We start from the raw sequence: 8378 nt of genomic DNA, 5'->3' as shown, positions 1-8378 counted from the left end.
CGAGAGACGATCGACGCGCGCCAGCAGGCATCTCAGGCCTCTACGTGCGAACCCCCACCACTCCTCCGATGGATTGGTGGCACAAGGCCGCCCTGTAAAAAACTCATGATACAACATTCAGGGAGCATCGGATTGGCTCCTGCGTCCTGCAGGGAGCATCGGTTGGCTCCTGCGCCGTTCAACGCAGATCACATCCAACGACCGCGCGGCGCCAGTTTCAGTTCTCTGCGACTTAAGAATTGGGAATTATGACAATGTTAGAAATTCCCATTTCAAAATTAGATGGTAACGCGGATCCCCCGCGCCACCATCGGTTAATTGGCGTGGGGGTAGGAAAGATTTTGAGGTTCCTCGGGGCGATGTACGGCCCCGACGGAGACCCTTCGCTGGGATTTTGAATAGTCAAATCGCTCTGCGCAGTAGAATTACTTTGAACGCTCTTTGAGCATCCTTTGTTGGTTCTTTTTCTTTTATAAAGAATTATTGTGGTGTTGTGCCCGGATTTTTCGGCCTACCTCGATACGTCGCCGCCACTAAGAGGGTCCAGACGAGCTTCCTGGAGTATTTCTCGCGTAATTACGGTGAGCGTTACATTTGTGAGTGCACGCGTGATTCTCGTGGTTAGTTCACTCCGGCGTCCATTTTGCGCTCGTTTGAGAATAAATTCGAGTCTGCTTGTGACGCGGCACTCAGTAGCCTTCAGCTACTTAATTATTTGATTAGTATTATGATTTTGATTCTTTGTTGTTCATGATTATTACGAGTATTTTCTGTGTGGGGAAGCATTGGTTATTGATCATTTACGGTATTAATCTTCCCCAATAATTTTTCGTGTCGTCGCTCTCGCGTTATCGTCGTGTACGGGTGATTCTCGCGTCCTAGCGTCTCCCACGCACCTTCAAATTTATTATTATTCTTGTTTGGTCATTACCAATAATGCAATTAAATTTCTTTTTGTTAAATTCATTTAAAATCACTTATTGAATCTTGCCTGTTTCAATTAATTTCCAAATCAAGATTAATTTTCTTTTGGTTTAATTTGGCTTGTGTCGAGTCTTTCCTAGCGGGAGTCTTCTCCCGCACTTGTACAAAAATTTTAAATTGGTTCTCGTATGGACGAGAAAAACTCCCTACAGTAATTCATTGATTAAAAATACATTTCTTTTCGTTTCATAGAATTTACATAGTGTTGAGTTACGCTCATTGTAGTCTGTTCCCACATGCCTCCGCGGTTATCTGAGCTAGTCATGGAACGCGTATCATCACTATAACCTTGTTCTTTGGAGGTTAAAAGGACTGGCGCCCTTATTGGTAAATTTGTCTTCTCTCGTTTATCCCCTTCGTTCTGATTTCGGGAGAGGGTCCAAAGGGTCGCTGAAAGTTCGTGGAGAACCACGCGCCTGAATCCCGCAGACGCGCTTGAAAAAATACCTCGCCCTTTATACTATACCGTTTCCTAATAGTCAATATATCGCAATTGGAGGTAGTTAATGGAATGAACTCACTTTTATGAATAAAGCTGCAGTAATGATAATGTCAAATGTGTTCACATATGTGATTTTACTGTACAGAATTTGTGTTTGTCCATAAAGAATGATTTTCCTGAAATGTTTCCCAAAGATCAGAAAATGGTGTATAATTTGTCATAAATTTTCATAATTTTTCGTCAAAATCCAACGGTCAAAATATAGGGGTCAGAATATACGGGTCAAAGTGCAAGGGTCAGAATATGAGGATCAAAATATAAGGGTCAAAATCTAGGGATCAGAATAGGAGGGTCAAATTCCACGGGTCATAATATGAGCGTTAAAAAATAGGGGTCAGAATAAACAGCTGAAAGTACACGGATCAAAATATAGGGGTCAAAATATAAGGGTCAAAATGTAGGGGTCAGAATATGAGGGTCAAAATCTAAGGGTCAGAATATACGGGTCAAAATCTAGGGGTCAGAATATAAGGGTCAAAACCTACGGGTTAGATTATGCGGGTCAAAATGTAGTGGTCAGAATATGAGGGTCAAAGTCCAGGGGTCATAATATGAGCGTCAAAAAATAGCGGTCAAAATATAAAGGTCAAAATATAGTTGTCAGAAAATACGGGTCAAAGTCCAGAGGTCATTATATGAAGGTCAAACTCTAGGGGTCAGAATATGAGGGTAAAAAACTTGGGATCCGAATATACGCGTCAATGGGGATCTAAATCTAGAGGTCAGAATGTAGGGGTGAGAATATGAGAGTCAAAATCTAGGGGTCAGAATACAGGGTGTCCCTGAAGTACATGCCGATCCGAAACCGGCAGGTTCACGGGGTGATACTGAACAGAAAAGTCCTTTTCCACTTTTTGATCAGAGGTACCTCTGAGGAGTTATTAGGGTGAGAAGGACAGCCAATAGCGCTACAGCGTTTAGCAGCTGTACGTCCGTGTGGCTGTGCGCATCAGTGTGCGTGATGCCCCTTCCACTGAGCAGGAGGCGGGATAGAGTTTCCCTTCCACTCGTGAGCGAGAAAGAGAAGGAACGATACTTCTCCGTCGCTCTTATTGTTTTTGGAGGGGATTACGAAAGAGAAAAAAAATGATTCTTTTCTCTCTCGCTTTGAGTAAACAATTAATAATTATTAAATGTTTACAGAATCCCCAGAGCTCTGATTTTTTTTATTTTGGTGGAATTTTGCTGAAAAAAGATATTTTTGCAATTATCTCGTAAACAAATGGGTTTACAGCATTTTGCCAAAAAAAATTTTTTGTAGAAGATCAAATTTCCTCCAAAAAACGTTTCAGGGTGTAATAACGTACACCCAATAGTTTATTAAATAATTACATAACAATGTTAATTATATTTTTGTAATTATTTAATAAACTACTGAATTTAGGTTATTTAATTATAAGACGTTTTTTGTAGAAAATTAGAATCCCTACAAAAAATAATGAATGGCAAAATATTGTAAATGCATTTGTTTACAAGATAATTGTAAAAAAGTGTTTTTGAACAAAAAAATCCACGAAAATCAAAACTCGTCCCTTTCCCATTTTTGAGACAACTGTTTAATTGCTAATTATCTTTTTTTTTTGTTATGTTTATTTGCTCGAAACATTACAAGTTTATACAGCTTATTAAAAATAGGGATAATAATAGTAATATGAATATAAAATATAAAATAGTTAGATTTACATGAATTACTATCGTTTTACATATTGATCAGACAATTAGTTATACTCTTAGGTTACTCCTCTTTAGAAATTCCGTGATAATGTTCAGGCATTTGGGGTCGAGATCTTGTAAAATCTTTCTGAAGGTGTACGGGGGGAGGAATTGATTAATGCGCAGAGATTGGTACATGACTTGTCGAGGTTGTTCATGAATCGGGCAGTTCCAGAGGATGTGATCTATGTCTTCACTTCGGTGGCCACACTCACATTCAGCTGATTCAACAAAGTTCTTCCTCTTGAGAGAGGCTGCGAGGTGATAATAGTTGGCCCGGGTCCTGCTCACCCACACTATCGTATTTCGAGACAGATTCTTATTGGAAAACCATGGTTTGCGACTTTTTTTGTAGAATTATCTAAAAAACTCTTTTCCCTTTCCGTTTGCATTATCCTCACTACCTTCATCGAGACAAATTTCTAATGTTGAGTTGAGTGATTCTTTTTTAATGTTCTCTCTGAAGTTAGAGAATGGAATTAAAAATTCTATGTTTGGAGGAGTCTCGGTAGCCTCTCGAGCGAGACGATCGGCTTCCTCGTTGCCCTCAATTCCACTGTGAGATGGGACCCATTCGAATTTTATGAAGTTCTGACTGTTGTTATTATGTATAAATGATTCGTAGTTTTTTTTGCTTCTTAAATCATCTTATTGTCCCGAATATTTTGGGTTGGCCGAGACAGGGAGGTGAGGGCACTAAGGGAGTCGCTCACTATCTGATAGTCCCTATGCGATGTTAGTGCAACCTTTATGGCTTCATTAATCGCCAGGCACTCTGCGGTGAACACAGAGGCCTGGGGACCAATGCTGAGGGAGCTGGAGGTATTCAGATCTGGGGAGAACCAAGTCGATCCAACAGAAATTTCATCTGACTTTTTGTTTCCATCAGTGTAGATCTTTACAGCATTCTGAACCCTGAGCTCAGATGCTACGTCAGCCTCTGTTGGATCGCTTTGTTTCGCTGGTGTAGATGAGATTGTCTTGTAATCGTACATATACATAGCAAAATGGTTATCCTTGCTTATCTCCGGTAACACAGGAAGTAATTCTCGAATGCACTTATTAATAAGTCTTTCTGTAACTCGCGGATGGAAATCATTATTATCAATCGTAGAACTAATGGTAGACGAGACGCTAATTATCTCGAAAATAAGGAGAGTCACGGAAATTTCTCTTAAGATATTTTTTGTTGTAAATGAAATTTACCACAAAAAAGATCTTTTGACAAAATCAAGTAAAATCCTTTGTTCAAAAAATAATTCACAATCAAACGATGATCTCGAAAATGGGAAGAGTTATGGCCTTCGATTTTCGTGAAATTTTGCTGAAAAAAAATGTTTTGGCAATTATCTCGTAAACAAATGGGTTCACAGCATTATGCCAAAAAAACTTTTTTGCATAAAATCAAATTTTCTACAAAAAAAGTTCCATGGTGTAATAAACTACTGAATTTAGGTGATTTCATTATAAGACGTTTTTTGTAGGAAATTAGATTCCCTACAAAAAATAATGAATGGCAAAATATTATAAATCCATTTATTTACAAGATAATTGTAAAAAAGTGTTTTTCAACAAAAAAATCCACGAAAATCAAAGCCCGTCCCTTTCCCATTTTTGAGACAACTGTTTAATTGCTAATTATCTCAGAAATAAAGAGAGTTACGGAAATTTCTCTTATAATATTTTTGTTGTAAATTAAATTTACCACAAAAAAGGTTTTGTGACAAAATCCCGTAAAATCATTTGTTCAAAACATAATTCACAATCAAATGATGACCTCAAAAATGGGAAGAGTATGGCCTTCGATTTTCGTGAAATTTTGCTGAAAAAAAATGTTTCGGCAATTATCTCGTAAACAAATGGGTTCACAGCATTATGCCGAAAAAATCTTTTTTGTTGAAAATCAAATTTTCTACAAAAAAAGTTCTATGGTGTAATAACGTAAACCCAATAGTTTATTAAATAATTAGATAACAATGTTAATTATATTTTTGTAATTATTTAATAAACTACTGAATTTAGGTTATTTCATTATGAAATGTTGTAAACCCATTTGTTTACAAGATAATTGTAAAAATGTGTTTTTCAACCAAAAAAAACACGAAAATCAGAGCCCGTCCCTTTCCCATTTTTGAGACAATTGTTTACTTGCACATTTGGCCATGGTCGTAGCTATGGGATGGACGTTGGGGATTGTCAAACGTCACGAGGGTCACTGGAGGGAGAGTCAAACGTCACAAGGGTCATTTGCGGATGGCCAAACGTCACGAGAGTCCCTTTGGGAAGAGTCAAGCGTCACAAGGGTCACTTGGGGGAAAGTCAAACGTAACAAGGGTCTTTTGCGAATGGACAAACGTCACGAGGGTCATTTGCGGATGGTCAAATGTTAGGAGGGTGAGTTGGGGGAGAGTCAAACGTCACAAGGGTCATTTGCGGATGGCCAAACGTCACGAGAGTCCCTTTGGGAAGAGTCAAGCGTCACAAGGGTCACTTGGGGGAAAGTCAAACGTAACAAGGGTCTTTTGCGAATGGACAAACGTCACGAGGGTCATTTGCGGATGGTCAAATGTTAGGAGGGTGAGTTGGGGGAGAGTCAAACGTCACAAGAGTCATTTGCGGATGGCCAAACATCACGAGGGTCATTTGCGGATGGTCAAACGTTAGAAGGTTACCTTGGGGGAGAGTCAAACGTCATAAGGGTCATTTGTGGCTGATCAAACGTCACGAGGGTCATTTAGGCGAGAATCAAACGTCAGAAGAGACACTTGGGGGACAGTCAAACATCACGAAAATCACTTAGTGTAGAGTCAAACGTTACGAGGGTCATTTGGGGAAGAGTCAAACTTCACAAGGGTCATTTGCGGATGGTCAAACGTCACAAAAGTCACTAGGGAAAAATCACAATAGTTTTCGGGGAAAATTTGAATTATTGACAATTCAAGAGATGCAACATTTCAGATAGCCTAGAAACTTGACAACAACAGAAACAATTTCCAAAGTTGCTACTTACACAATACACATGGTGTTAAATGAGACATCCATAATTTCACCATTGTCCCTACATTGGCTTTTTCCACTTGTAATTCTCGTGAGCCTTGTGAGCCTCAGACTTTAAAAATAATTCTACTTTCCCTCAAGTGACCCTCGTGAGGTTTGATTGTTTCTTCAAGTGACCCTCCTTACGTTTGTCTCTCCCTCAAGGCATCCTCCTAACGTTTGACCACCCACAAGTGACCGTTATAACGTTTGACCTCTCTCCCAAATGACCCTTGTGAAGTTTGACTTTCCACCAAGTGATCCTCGTGACATTTGACCATCATATGGCTACGGCCATGGCCATTTTTGCACGTGAAAGGATGGAAATCCAAAGTTATCATTTGGTGGCCCTGAAAAAGGCCGTTTTTTCNTTATCATTGCCCTCAAAACGACAGTTTTCTCCATGATCCTAAAGAACATTTTCCACGTGTCCTCCACCAGCAGCAATGCAGAGTCTTGCTCTCTTCAGAAGATTCTCCCTCATGCGTTGTAGCTCTTCGGGAGTGACAGTGGCTACTGCAGCGTGCAGCAGTGCAGTCATCTCCTCCTGATTTCTTGGATTGTGAGGGTATATCCGGGACTCCAGAGTACCCCACAAGAAGAAATCCAGTGGAGTGAGGTCTGGAGACCGCGGGGGCCAAGCCACAGGTGGATGGCGACGTCCACCCTTGTCCCGATCGTTCCGGTTCCCTATCCAGCGATACGGAAACCACTCATTCAGCTGGTCCACTACTGCCACGCACGTATGAGCTGGAGCCCCACCGTGATGGAACCAAATAGCTCTGTCACCAGGACCGTTACCGACGACAGTTACAAGGCGATCTTGCAAAAATCCCAAGTAATTGCCACCCTGAAACAAAAAAAAATTACAATAATTATTCGAGTGGTAATGAAATCATACNCTCTGTCACCAGGACCGTCACCGACGACAGTTACAAGGCGATCTTGCAAAAATCCCAAGTAATTGCCACCCTGAAACAAAAAAAAATTACAATAATTATTCGAGTGGTAATGAAATCGTACAGAGTGAAATATAGAATGGTCTCAGTATTGATTTAGCATTGGTTCCTTGTTCTGTTCACACTAAACGGTGTCCCAGAAAGTTCACTGGTGAGAGTCTAATTTCACTGATGATTGGCTTTGCACATTAATTTGGTGAGTCACTGAATTCAAACTGAATTTAATCTACAGAGGTGATGTACTGAATAAAGGTATTCAATTTTGAATGCTAATTGACTGAATCGACTTCTCGATATGAACTCTTAATAATGTTGATTAATACTCGTTAATAACTATTCGGTGAATTACTACACGTTGAATTACTCGTTGAGTTCTACTTAATACTTGTGGACTAGTTGAGAGACTACTACTTAGTTGATATGAACTCGTTGAAATACAAATGGCTACTATACGACATCTACAGGTGATTTGCTCGAGATAGACTTATGCGGTGGGAGGCTAAGCCTAAACTGATTTGCGCGTGTTTCGGTGACTTATGACTAAGGCCGGAGACTTCATTTACGAAAACGGCTATTATCAGAAGTTGGCTCCAAATAGGTGATTGAAGTAAGCGACAAGTAGGGTTGGGAAGAAATTGAAACATTGCTGTTGGAATTTGTCATAATTCATTGATTGGAGGGTTATTTTGTTGACGGAGTGAGGAAAAGCGTTTGAACGTGAATTGGGTGTTTTGAAGAGGGTCAATGGGAGATCTCGGTGATTTCTTAGGGTTAACTTACCAGGAGAGCTATCGGGTTCTTTCAAAAGGGGATTAATGGAGGCCATGTTCGAGGAAAGATCTTGGCGGTCAGTTCTCAGGACAGTCCGTAGGGTATTTTAAAGGTGGGGGGCTCAATACAGTGTATGGACGAGGGGGGATCTCGGGAGGTTTTTGGAGGGTATCTCTTTAGTGAAGCACTCGGGGTATTTCTAAGGGCGATGGAGAGAGGGGGGGGGTTGTTAATGGGAGGTATGGTCAAGGGGAGATCGTGGAGGTTCTTTGAGGTAACTCGGCAGCGCAGTTCTCCGGATCTGTAGAGGTGGCGGGGGGCGGGTCAATGGAGGGTATGGTCAAGGAGAGATCTTGGGGGTTTCTTGGAGATAAGTTCCCAGTGCATCTCTCAGGATCTTTCTAGAGGGGGTG

Source organism: Diachasma alloeum, unplaced genomic scaffold (genome assembly GCF_001412515.2).
Source record: "Diachasma alloeum isolate Michigan unplaced genomic scaffold, Dall2.0 Dall_scaffold_00507, whole genome shotgun sequence".
Classification (NCBI taxonomy): domain Eukaryota; kingdom Metazoa; phylum Arthropoda; class Insecta; order Hymenoptera; family Braconidae; genus Diachasma; species Diachasma alloeum.
Note: the sequence above shows the minus strand (reverse complement) of the source record.